This window comes from Cynocephalus volans, chromosome 4 (assembly GCF_027409185.1).
Source record: "Cynocephalus volans isolate mCynVol1 chromosome 4, mCynVol1.pri, whole genome shotgun sequence".
NCBI lineage: Eukaryota > Metazoa > Chordata > Mammalia > Dermoptera > Cynocephalidae > Cynocephalus > Cynocephalus volans.
This window is the reverse complement of record NC_084463.1, coordinates 113,739,641-113,753,161: the sequence shown is the minus strand read 5'-3', so window position 1 is coordinate 113,753,161 and position 13,521 is coordinate 113,739,641. Positions and strand designations below refer to the sequence as shown.

General features: G+C 41.6%; 1 protein-coding gene across 7 annotated transcripts in view; it reads right to left on the bottom strand.

Moving 5' to 3' along the window:
• FAR1 (fatty acyl-CoA reductase 1) overlaps positions 1-2,103 on the bottom strand; it is a 105,029-nt gene extending 102,926 nt beyond the window's left edge. For all 7 annotated transcript variants that reach the window (XM_063094362.1, XM_063094363.1, XM_063094364.1 and 4 more), the window contains exons 1-2: positions 2,008-2,103; positions 183-265 (exon numbers count right to left, since the gene is read on the bottom strand). The gene's annotated coding sequence lies outside the window, so the exon portion shown is untranslated. The remainder of the gene's footprint in view (positions 1-182; positions 266-2,007) is intronic.
• Positions 2,104-13,521: the final 11,418 nt, after the last annotated feature.

Here is a 13,521-nt window from a genome sequence, read left to right as displayed (position 1 = left end):
CAAGCCAGCCCCTCCACACCCTAAATCTTCATTCAAATTTTCAATTTTCCTTAAAAAACATTAAAAATTTTTTATTCTTTTCTACAGTTGCTTATAACATGTACAAATACTGGAATGTCATCCTCATGTCCTCTAATAACCCATATTCCAACTCCTAGTTCAAATGATGGCTCAAAACTCACCTCTTTCAGGAAACCTTCTCTTGATTAACTGCACACCACTCAGATTACTTCTCTGCTCCGAGTCACCTCAGCACTTAGGTATTCTGTTATATTAAGGGTAAAATGCGATCACAGTGAATAAACAGTGTTACAGGAAATAATTTCCACAAAATTACTTCTACATCCTAAAGAATGATCCATTAGTTACAATGCTTTGTTGATCTGATTAACAAGGAAACATCCTATACAACAAATGTTCTTTGGTTTCTTTCCTTGACACTATAATTCTTCACAATTCCTTTGTCCATCCTCAAGCAGAAATTATCCCTCCCATTTAAATCCACTGGAAATGTGGTAGTGAACAGCCTTCCTTCCTACTACCTTTCTCTGCCCACAACCCACAAATAAAAATTCCAAAACCTTTAAACAGAAAGGCAGTAGCAGTTACAAACAAATAAAACGTCTTGCTTTCCTCTGAGTTAAAAGAACTTCGAACCTATTTAGCCAGAAAACTCTTCCCAAGAAAAATTTCCCAACAAGTATAAGACAAAATCAAATTCCACTGCATCAAAATAGTTGATCCTATAGAATAACAGGATTGTACTTATGTTAATTCTCACTTGTGTTACTGTAAGAAAGCTTGCATCACTTATATGCTATATTACACACGCCCAACAAGATTGCTGAGAAACTCCCCCGTAGGGCAGATTTTCCGAGAGTATCTTCTGATACTGTCTTTAAACCAACACATTCTATTTTGTTTTAATGTAAAAAATTAAGCAATTCCCCCAGTGTCGTCCAACCAAAAGCAACTCAAGCCATTACTTCTGAGAAGGTGAGTTTGTGTGCCACTAAGATGGACTGTCACGGAGATGGGAGGAGGGATGGAGAGAGAGAACGATTAGCCTCAGTAGTGACAGTAAATCTGAGTGTTTGATCCTCGATGAGCAGCGAATGAACCTATGAACTTGCTGACTCCTACCTAAGACTGAACCTATGAACCTGCTGACTCCTACCTGAGACATTCGATTGTCCCGACACTGCTGAAAGGGACAGCTGTTCTTACTGAACTACTCGTAAAAGACTCACAGCCTTCCGCTACCATACGTAAATCAACCTCCTTGCTCCTTTGTCCCTAAACCGGCCAAACAACGCCTTCTAGTCAAACAGCCTCACCCACACCTCACCTAAAACCCTCTCCTCTCAGTCACCTTCTGGTTTCAGTAGGTGCCTCTTACTCCAGATCCACGTGCCCCCATTTATCCAGAAAACTTAACCTTCAAAACCCAAGCCTGCCCTTCTTTCACTCCCAGATCATTCCCCCCCAACCTTCTCAATGCCTATTTCCAAGAGGCCAACCACACTCGCCAGCCCCGCGCCTTCTCCTGGGCACCCTCTTCTGAGCATCACCCTTTTCCCATCACTTTCTTCCTCCCCAGACCCGGACTCCTTCAATCACAGGCCTCCTTTTGCTGCCACCCTCCCTCGAGCACACGAGCTCGCTCCTCCGTTAACTACCCCGCCCCACCTTCGCCACCTCTACGCGGCCTCCCAACCCTGGCGGCGCCCCCGGGCCGCGCGGCTGCAAACCAGTCCCCCCACCCCCGTGCCCCTCGCCGTCCCGGCCCTCCGGAGGGCGGCGGCCCCGCCAAGCCGCGCGGAGAGCATCCCGGCTGAAACTGGCGCCCCCCGCTCTGCGCGGAAGGGGGTGGGGGCGGGGACGGGGCGGCGGGTCTTCGCCCCCGCCTCGGTCCGGCCTGCCGCCCCGGCTCCCGCAGCCGCTGCCCCGTGCAGGCGAGGAGGAGCCCGCAGCCTGGCCTCTCCTGCCGGCGCCCCTGCCCCTCACCTATTCGCAGAAGCTCGGGCCTCGCTCTCCCCCTGGCCGTCCAGCGATGGCTGCGCCGCCGCCGCCGTCGCGCTCTCCTCACTAGCTTTTCCACCGCCCCCGACCGGCTGCTGAAGAGCGGACCGGCAGTGGCACGCCCATTGGCTGCGGCCCCCACTAGCGTCAGCCGGCCCCGACCGCACCTCGAGATGTGACTGGCTGGCGCGGCGCCTCTTTTCTACGCCTGCTTCTGATTGGCTCTCTAGTACCCCTTTACCAGGAGGACCGTTCACCCTCCTCCCTGCTTCGGCTCCCACCCCCAACCAGGTTTCCATCCGGGCGGGAGTAGGGCGGGAGCGGACGCCTGTGGAACGCGAACGGCCAATGGGGGCGCGGAGAGGGGGCCAGGAGGTGGGCGCTGCGGCCGGCCTGCCCGCGGGGGAAAGCTCAGCCAATGGGCGTGCGCTCCACATCCAGGGCTCCGGAGCGCCCTCTCTGGCGGCTCGCGTCCCGGTGGGTCGCACCCAGGGCCACGCCCGGCTGCCCGTGGCGCGGGAGGGGCGCCCACTGGAAACGCGGTGAGCATGCGGCCAGGCCGGCGCAGGGGACGGCGGTGCGGCCATGGGGCGTGCTCCCGCAGTGCCTGCGAGGGGCGCGGTGCACCTTTAGGTGGGTCTGGGGACCCTCCGGCCATTGCTGGGTGTGAGGGATCCGCTCGGAGAACTACCGGCTTGGCGGGGCTGGCTCGGGTCTGTGAGAACGGAGCAGTTGCTCTGTGGATCCCTGAAACTTCCGCGGGGTGCCCAGCAGGAAGGGAACCGAGCCTGGGTCTTTGTCCAGCCCCGGAGACTGTGGGCCAAATCGTTCCATATTCCACTCCTCCGGAATAATTCCGTACAAAACTGATCTATAGTGAGAGAAGTTAGAGTAATGGTTACCTCTGGGGGATGGGGGCATGTTCAGTGGGAAGAGACGAGGGAGCCCAATGGGAGCTGAAACGTTCTGTATCTGGAACTGGGGGGTAGTTACAGGGGTGTATAAATATGTAAAGATTCATTGAGCTGTACACTTAAGATTAGTGTTCGCTATACACTTTACGTAGAATATAACTCAGTTTTTTATTTTTATTTATTTTTTAACTCAGTTTTTTAAATAATAAAAGGGTCGTGATGATTAGTAATAATATTACCGTTAACTATAGGCTCCATGAGACTCCCATGGTATAAGCAATCCCCACTAGGATTTAACTATCATTCAAAACCTACAAACAATAGGAAGAGGGGGGAAAAAATATGAGAAATAAAGATGAATGAAAGCTCCTGCCACGGTAAAAAGCACGCACTGGTTGGTACTTTTAAGGATGGGCCAGGATGGCTCAGGGTGATTTAACTTTAGGGATATAAAGCTTGTTTCAGTGCCTGGCCCTATTTAGTAGCACAAAAGCACTCACAGTGCTACACCCGACTGGAAACTACAAACGTTTACCGAGCTGCCCACCTTGTGGCAGACCCACGTTCCTAGCCCAGGAAACTTCATTTTGAATACAATGGCTTCTGCCCTCTAGTTCACAGGCCAGTGCCAACTACTGTCATTTCTGCAGGAGGACACCAAACACAAAGCTAACACACTTGCTTACGGTCAGAGATGACACACATAAAGTTGGATATGACATTACTTTCCATGCACTATAGAGTTTAATGGGGAGGCAAACGTTTGCAAGAGGAGGGAATAAGTAGGAAAGGGATCTAACCCGGCATAGGGGATTTGGAGGCACCTTAGAAGACACGGAGCTAAGGTTTATCAGCATACAATATGCAGTTAGGCACTATTACCAGAAAATAGTCCCGACACAAATTTTTTGTGCAAATACCTTAATTTTTAAAGAAATATCTGTATATAAGTACAAAAACATTAATTCTTAGTTCTGAGTAAAACATGTGATGAAATTATTTAAGTAACTGAAGAGCCCTGAAAATTGGGCAGCTATATATTGGAATCAACTGCATTGAAATTTTATTCAAATATGAAACATTTATACATGCCTTTGATCCATGCTATAAAAACAATGTTCTGTAAATGAAGGTAAATTACACCAAACCAAAAATGTGCAATTATAGTTTACAGCCTAAAGGGAGATACCATGTGTTACTGAGAAAACGCATGGGAATAAATACCCAAAACACATATGCTACACGTAATGTAGTTATAGCTATTCATGAATCCCTCAGAGTTTCATAACCTCTTTAGAAACAGAAAACAAGTATGGTCAAGTATTATATTTTTTATGTAAATACTACCTTTTCCTGCTCTGAGGAAAAATTTTTGTTGTAGCATATATCATTTTCTAACTTATGATATATTTTTCTGTCAGTGTCTTATTAAACATACTTCTGATGAAGTCTTCATCCTCACAGCAACCCTATGCAAGTATGTATCTAGTCATTTGAATTTTGTAAAAGAGTACATTGAGACTCAGTGAGACAAGTAACTAGCCCAAAGTCACACAACTGTTAGGTGGCAGAAGGGAGATTGAAATCTAGGTCTATGTGATGGCAAACCCCATAATTTTTCTGCTATGCTACATTTACCTCCCCCAAAACAAGATCAAGTCTTTATGCCTTGTCCTTACACATCTTTGTGTTCCCCACAATGAGAAGCGCAGAATCTTATATACATTCCTCGTGGAATTACATCCCTCATGGAACTCACCGAATTAATCATTATTTTCAGATTCCATGATAGTGAAAAGTGTGAACTATTTAAAAGTAACTATTGCACGTTAAAAATGTTTGTTTTGATAAAACTAAATGGAATACAACTTTCTTTGTTGTTGCAGTAGAGAACCCATCAGAGCTATCTAGAATGCATCAGAGATGTTTACTCTCATAGCATAGAAAGAGTTTCAGGCAACTTTTCTCAAATGAGCTAAATTCGAGTGAGGGTAGTCATTCTCTACAGTTCATTTAATGATCTCTATCTTGCCCTGCACCCAATTATGACATCCAGAATTGATCTGCTTTAAAAATATTTCTAAAGCCTGTTAATAAAAACACACAAAAAATTCCTGTCAAGTTTCTAAGATTTCCACTAGTACATTGATTACCAGTCTGGGCAAGTATGTACACACAGGTCCCCATGGCTTCATTTTCTCATCTCAAAAAGGCAGGTGAAAACCAGTATCTGTTCTCTGTGTTTCAGAGATCTGTGAAGAAGTTTGGTTTTCATCTGGAGGTGAATGATCTGGCCCTTAGATATTGCTACAGGTTTAATCTAAGTGGAGCAAAAATGGAGCTGCTGTGTTCCTGGCTCTTCTAAAGCACTCTTTATATCCTGACCGTTGACTTTCTGGTTCTCAACTGTCTCCTGTAGACCTTGTTTATTGATCAAGGTGCCCTTGTGTTACCTAGCTCACAGGTGGTTGGAAGGAAGAGGCACAGCATTTGTGACATTTCTTTATATACTATCTGTTGTCAATTTTCCAAGCATCAATGTAAAAAGAAGAAACTATCTTGCCTGCCAATTTCTTTCCACATTTGATTAGATAGTCATTGTTTTGCCCTTTTGTGGGTGGCATTGTCATGGTTTGGACCTCATTTGAGGGCAGTAGTAACTGAATAGAACACTGAGACCTGGGAATTATTCCTTTCTTTTTCCTGTCTCCTTTTTTTTTTTTTTTTTTTTATTTCTTTCTTAGGGATTTACTCTCTTTGCATATGAGTCAGAACAGAGCTGCTGCATATGCTCAGAAATGAGAATCACTGTTCATCATCTTTATCTTAACGTCATAGCATGTCCAACACGTAAGCCACATAAGCTATAAACTGTGACTTGCCTATTTATTGCTCTTTGGGTGGTGCTTTTTGAGAACAAAATGTCTAAAGACTCTAAGGTCAGTACCAGCACACCCTTGATCTTCTAGGGTCAGGCTTTCTCTCAGATGTGTTTGCAGACAAAGGTCTCTAACTGGGAGAACCTCAGGCAGCCAACCACACCTATGTGTTAAAAAAAAAAAAAGGTCAGTATCTACAAAGGTGTGACTTTGGGAAAATAAAACGTATTTGACTTAGTTATTAATCTCATATTGCCCGGAGTAATGAACAGTGCACAGTTTAAACTGTAATCAGTTTCTCCATAAGGAAAGCCATTCATTCACTCTGTTGTGGTATTTCTTAGTGCAACCAATTGTAGTTTTTTTCTAATGAAATTGGCTGTGGTTGACTTGAGAATAATAGAACAGAGTGATTAAGGGTCCCCACTCTAGAACTGAACTCCTGGGTGTAGAATCCCAGCACTACTCCTTACTACTTATGTTACCTTGGGCAAGTTGTTCAACTACTGTGCCTCAGTTTACTGGAGCTGAAATGCAAGTTAAGTAACAGTAATAGCACCTATTTCATAGGGGTGCTATGAAGCTGAATATTTTAACACACTTAGAATAGTTTCTGGCTGGAGCTCCAGTGGCGCAATCAGTTAGCGCGCGGTACTTATATAGAATAGTTTCTGGCACGTGGTAAGTCCTAACTAAAGTATGTGTTAAATCTTAAGAAAAAAGTAAATAAAATGAAAGACTTTCCAGAACCAATAATAATGTCTGTCATCTATTTTTTTGAAGATAAACCAATATACCAGATATTTTATAGACATTGTTTTTAAGCCTCACGACAAGGTAGGTATTACTCTCTCTGTTGTCTTGATGAGGATGTGGAACATAGAGGAATATAATTAAATTGCCTAAGATCATATAACTGAATAATACAGTAGGGAATTCTAACCAGTTGAGTCTAATTCTAAAGCATTTGCCCTTCCACTGCACAACGTCACTCCTAACACTTCTTGTCCATCCATTCATTGTCTCATGACTGTACTCTATATGCTCTATATTCATTCACAGCCACACTGTTTTAGAACTGGTCTTTAAGGGTCAATTTGCACATCCCCTCTCTCCTTTCACAAATAAGTAAATTGACAGCATAAAAAGTCAAGTAGCTTTCCCAAGGCTACCTAATTACTTAATGACTGTTAAGTATCCATTGAATACCAACCAACCATTTGCTGGTAAGGAAAGGAATAAACATTTATGTTACTTATCACAGTGCTTTTCACATAGTAAGCAATCAACTCTAGCTCTTTTCCTCATTGTTCATCTATTAATTCATTTTACAAGCATTTGTTAGGCATTTCTTACAAGTCAGACATCTGGGAATACAAAAATGAACAAGACACGATTCCTCTTGAAGCTCACACTAGCTGTGCAGTATGAGAGCTGCTAGCCACATGTAGTTACTGAACACTTGAAATGTGGCTGGTCCAGATTGGGATGTACTGTAAGTATAAAAAATATACTGGATTTTGGGGCGGCCCGTGGCTCACTTGGGAGAGTGTGGTGCTGATAACACCAAGGCCACGGGTTCGGATCCCATATAGGGATGGCCGGTTAGCTCACTGGGTGAGCGTGGTGCTGACAACACCAAGTCAAGGGTTAAGATCCCCTTACTGGTCATCTTTTAAAAAAAAAAAAAAAAATATATATATATATATATATATATACTGGATTTTGAGCACTTAGTAAAAAAAATAAATAAGGTAGAATATCTTATTAATACATATATGAGTTTCAAATATAATATTTGGGATATATTGGGTTAAATAAAACGTATTATTAAAATTACTTTCATCTTTCTATTTTATATTTTTAATGTGGCTACTAGAAAAGTTAAAATTACATGTGGTTTGTATTATATTTCTATTGGACAGCATTGGTCAAGATGGCAAAAAATGTAAACATAATAAAATATAACTGCTATAAAAAGAGTTAATAGAAAGCTTTGTGGGAGCACAGAGGAGCAACTATCTATGGGGATTCAAGGAAGGCTTCCCAGAGGAGGCAATATTTGACTTGAAACCCAAAGGGTGAGTAAGGATATTGTCAGATGAGTATTTCCCAGGCAGAAGATGAGCATTGTAGAATGTTACATAAACATGAAAGAGTAACCAGCAAGTTGAAATGTGATAAGTAGCTTGTTCTTTTTCACAAGTTTGGAATAGAAGGCAGAGGTGCTTGATAAGAAGTAGTAAGAGATGAAGTTGGAAAAATAGATTGAAACAAGATTATGAAAAGTTGTGTAAGCCATGCACTATTGCTATTTTTTATAAAGAGGACTGATGTTATTTGAGCTTTAGAAAAATAATTCTAGTGGACATATAGAGGTTGGACTGGAAGAAGGAAATAGGGAAAAAAGATAGGAGGTTTGGATCGCTATAATTTTTGGCAATGGTTGTGGTAATGTAGAGTAAGACAAGACCACAAAAGACATCTCAGAAATAAAACTGACAAGAACTGGTTACTCATGTAGGGGAAGCAAAGAAAAGAGGGCTTGAGAGAGACAACCAGTAGTATTTCCACTAGTTGATATGTCTACGTATCAGTAGTGACAATTTCCTTCTGCTCATTCAACAAATATTACTGAAGGACTACTTATGTGCCAGGTCATAGGATATTAGGCTTAAATATCTTAATGTTAATATGACAATGTCTTAATATTTTGTGGTAAGTTTGAAGAATTCACTAGGGATCAGTAGAGAAGAAACAATTAAATCCATGTTTAATTATTGGTCCATCAACCAAAACTTTAACTATGGTAAAATTCTATATCTTGTTCTCAGGGACTCTGAAGGGTCAAAAACCTTGTGCTATGGTGAGCATGGGGGTTTCTCATCTAATAAGATAGCCAGTTAAGGCAGTAATCTGATCCCTGAGGGAGGAGGTCAACCCATAGATCAATTGGTATAAAAACCAATAATATAAACTTTAGGGGAGGATGTGAAGAAACAGGAACTCCTTTATAAACTTCTTATAAATTAGTATATTGCACTTGGAAGAGCAATCTGGCAGTTTGTAGTAAAACTTTAAATGTGCATTCCATGGAACTCAGCTATTGGACATATATATCTCAGAAAAGTGTTCTTCAAAGTGAGGGTCCTGCAGGGCATGTGTAGGAAGAAGATATGAGAACTTCTAATTATGTGTATTAAAAAAAAAAAACATATCCAGAAATGAAAAAGGAATTGAGCTTCACTAAAATTTAGTATAAGGTTTAAGACTAGCACCTTCATTCAGTCTGTATATTAGACATCATATGAATGCTGACAACTCCCAAATTTAAACATCTAGGCTTATCTTCTCCCCTGAACTCTGCCTACTAAGTATCTTTACTTGGAAATGTAATATATGATTACATTGAAAAGATAGAAAGAGTAGGAAGTTAATAATTTATTAATGAAACATGAATCAAGAGATAGCAGTATATGTACTTTATTTAGGTTTATTGAGGTAAATGACAATTACATCTTGAGGTGCCATAAGCACATCTTCCCTCACTGCCATTCCCTTGTGACATTCTGCTCCCTCCCTGACAATGAAAGTGGGCTTCCCCCAGAGCCAAGAGGCTGGTATTAGGGCAAGAGAAAACAGCAGGGTAATGGAGTTGGCTGTGGGGTGGTTGAGGAGTGGGGCAGATGGTCCACTTAAATTAAATATTAATTCACTTAAAATTAATAAAACAAAGGACCAAAAAAGAAAGCTCTGTGGAAGAGGGAGAGGCAGTATGTCAGGCAATAGGGTCAGAAGCTATACTAGGACAGAGTTTGCCTTTTCTCACCCTTCTCTTCATAAAATCTCAACTTTGAAAATTTCCGGTCTAGTCACCCTTTCTTGACCATAGGTAGGAATAAAAGTTGGGAGAGGGTAAGGGAGGAGCTGAATGAGGACATGGTGTGGAATAATACCACGGCAACAACAGGATGCACTTTACCTTCCTTTTCTTGCTTGCTTTCTCCCTCACCTCTCCTGTCATTGGCACAGAATGGAAATGGGGACAAGAATGGAAGGGGAAACTGAGTCAAGGTCCCAGGACCCTGAAGAGATGGCAGCACCCAGAGAGGATAATGAGAAGGGGTTAACTGCTCATCCACAGGGTAGATAGAAGGAAATTTCCCACTCTTTACCCATTCCTGGGAGAGGAATACACAGAGGTCAGGCATCTGTAAGTCCAGGCTTGTCTGTAGTAATAAGACAAAAATCTCCCTGTCAAAAATTACCCTTCCCATTTCTTCAAAGTAAAAAGTGTTTATTTACTGTAGTAATAAAAAAGAATTATGTGTAGTAAACTTTGAACAATGAAGAGGAAACAAAGATGTAACAACCTTAGTTTTCATTGTGGCTTACATAAGAAGATGCCCTACATGCCTTAGGCTTGACTCACTATCAGAGTGTGATTGTCAGTGTAGGGTTTGGTGAACTTTGAGTTGTAAAGAAAAGCTCTCAGTTACAGTCGTCACTAAAAATTACTGACAACCGGATTAGAGTCATGTTGGCCAGAAGAACTTGAACTTCAAGGCAAAGTCTTCGAAACCATAAAAATAAAGTGAGAGAGGGAAAGAACCTTATGCTTAAAATACAAATGAAATGTTTGTTCCTCTCTTCATCTCTGGAAAGAAAAGTGGCAATTCAGGTTACAGAGGCCTTCAAATACAGGACGATAAGGAAAAGCACAAGAAAAGTACACAGAGATTAAAGAAAAATTAGTCACACAGGAGAGAGAAAATCAAGCTCTTTTCTTTCAACACAGTAAAAACCTGGGTGAAGCTAGTCTCTAGTCATTGTTTATTTTGCCTTAATTTTTTCAGAATACAGCCACAGCTTTTACTTAATAAAATCATTCATGGGGAGAAGGGTGTCACTTTTAAAAATAGGAGATACTGGTATTCACATTATTCAAGAGAGTAAAAGGACTGCCAAAGTGTCAGTAGTAGGCTTTACTGTATACAGCAAGTATAGTGTTTCTAGAGTATCCTGGGAGAGCTCGCTGCCACAAGGACTAGCAGGTAGAGCAACGACCGGGATAAAGAAGGTGGAGCAGTGAGGAAGTGTGAAGGTAGGTAGTATTTGGTGGGGAATCCACCAGATCATAGGGTTTCATTTTGAGCCTTGGTGGTCCAGAAAGTAGACTTTGGACCCTAGGATGAGCAGTGAGAGGCATAACTAAATTTTCCGAGGTTGGGTAGTTGGCCTAAGTGCCAGTCGATTGATTTATATGTCTTTCTAGTAACAGGATGCTCATGTGCCCTCTTCAATGCATTCCTTTTCCTAGGACCACAGCCCCTGTGTGCTGAATTCCAAAGTTGCTGGGTAAGCAGGGAATTCCAGCCAAAGGAGATAGTTAGACCCGAGGATTTTTTTCAGCAAGCTCATGGTAAGGCCTGAGAAAATACTCCTGACCTACAGAAGAACATTTTTCTTGTACTAGATACTCTTCCAGAATGTGCTTTTCTGAACCTATTTAAAATTCCAAAAATTATCTTTGGAGTAATTTTAGGCTTACTAAAAAGTTACAAAGGTAGTCCAGAGAGTTTCCATATACCCTTCACCCAGTTTCCCCTAATGTTTGCATCTTACATAGTCACAGTGCGGTTGTCAAAACTAAGAAATTAACATTGGTAAAATACAATTAACTATGGACCTTATTCAGATTTCGGTTTTTGTGATGTGAGTTTTGACAAATGCATAAGTCATGTGTCCACAGCTACAGTTTCATGTAGAATAGTTCTATTATCTTAGATATTCCCCTCTGCAGCCTTTCTGTAACTGAGATAGGGTGACCCCCCCCCCCACTTTCATAACATACGCAATTCACTTCTGTGAAACTGCTTGCTGTGGGACAAGATAAAGTGATTAAGTTTAAATAGTGTTTGAATTGCTTAGAAAATGTTGTTGTTTGAAAATCCCCCTCAGCTCTTCAGCCCCCTTGATAGAAGTTAAAAGCTAAATAGTAGCCTGCATGCGGGCCGGCCTGTGGCTCACTCGGGAGAGTGTGGTGCTGATAATACCAAGGCCATGGGTTTGGATCCCATATAGGGATGGCCGGTTAGCTCACTGGGTGAGCGAGGTGCTGACAACACCAAGTCAAGGGTTACCAGTCATCTTTTAAAAAATAAATAAATAAATAGTAGCCTGCATGTAAAGAAGTTTGAATTTTGTTTGCTGTTCCCCACCCAAGCTGCCCCTGAGAATTAACTGGCTAGTTTCAGCTTCTGTTATCAGCTTGCGATAGGCCTCCCCAAACCCCCTCCTCATGCCAGGAGGGTATGTGTGTCTGTCTGTTACTATATGATAACTATAAGTGTGTGACTATTTGATAATTTTAACTGTGTGACTAATGTAAAAATGTGCCTTTTTAAAAAACCCCTAAACTTCAAGTCGGGGCTGTTCTCTTCTGAGACTTTCTTGGAGAGACAGTCACTGGCTGGCCAATAAAGACGCCCTTTTAAATTCTCAGTTTGGTATTCTGATTCCTTTTCCATGCGGCAGCCTCACAACATAACCTGAACATGCTTTAAAAATACTGGTTTTTCCCTATTAATTGATTCAGTAACAAACTACCCAGCTGTTCTCAGGGCCTAGGAGACATTTTCCTGGTTTTTCATACATGCTGAGCTGATAAGTATGGAGCTCAGAGGGCAGCATTCTTCCTCGTTTCTAAGATTTTGGAAGGCTCCTCACTGCTAGTCACTGCCACTGCCATGTGTTAACTAAACAGCTCACCTGTAAAACTATAATGATCAAAATCTTGCTTCTGAAAGATTCATTTTGGGCTGAACTTGGGACTCTTCCATCTTTGTTGTTGATACCATCAGAGTAAGATATGAAAAACCTCATTGGAAAACAAAGATATATATTTAATCTATTATTTACATTTGGTGAGGACTTCCTGTTTACTTTCTTTTATGAGTAACTCCCAGAGCTGTCTGTAAGGGTGCAGCTTGTTCAGGACATCAGAACCTGGCCTTCAAATGTCAAAAAATCATTCACTCAGTTTAGATATTTGTCTATAGTGGCGTTTTAACCTCTCTTGGCCTGTCTCACACCCTTCTAGACTCTTCTGAGTGTCTGGTGAAAACTATAAATCTTTCCCCAGAAAAATGTAAAACCATACATTCACATGGAAAAGTCTCATGAACCATCTAAGGGTCCATGAATTCAAAGTTAAGAACCTTGATCCAAATGCTAATAAAGCAAGTTGATCACAAAGGATTTATTAATAATATGTGTATTCTGACTTAATTTAATAAGTTAAATGTACATAATTGCACTATGATGTTTAATTTTATAACTTGATTAGGCTATAGTGCTCAGTTGTTTGGTCAAAACACCAGTCTAGGTGTTCTGTAAAGGTATTTTTTAGATGTAATTAATATTTAAATCACCCCTCACTGACCAACTGCCAAAAAAAAAAGAGAGTAGACTTTGAGTAAAACAGAGTATCCTCCATAACGTGGGTGGGCCTCATCCAATGTGTTGAAAGCCATAAAAACAAAGACTGAGGTTTCCTGAAGAAGAAGGAATTCTCCACAAGACTGCTACATAGAAACCCTGCCAGGGTTTCCAATCTGCTGCCCTACAGAGTTCAAGCTCAACCTTGTTTTTTGCTTGTTTTTTTTTCTCAGTTTTTATTTTGTCGATATACAATGTGGTTGATT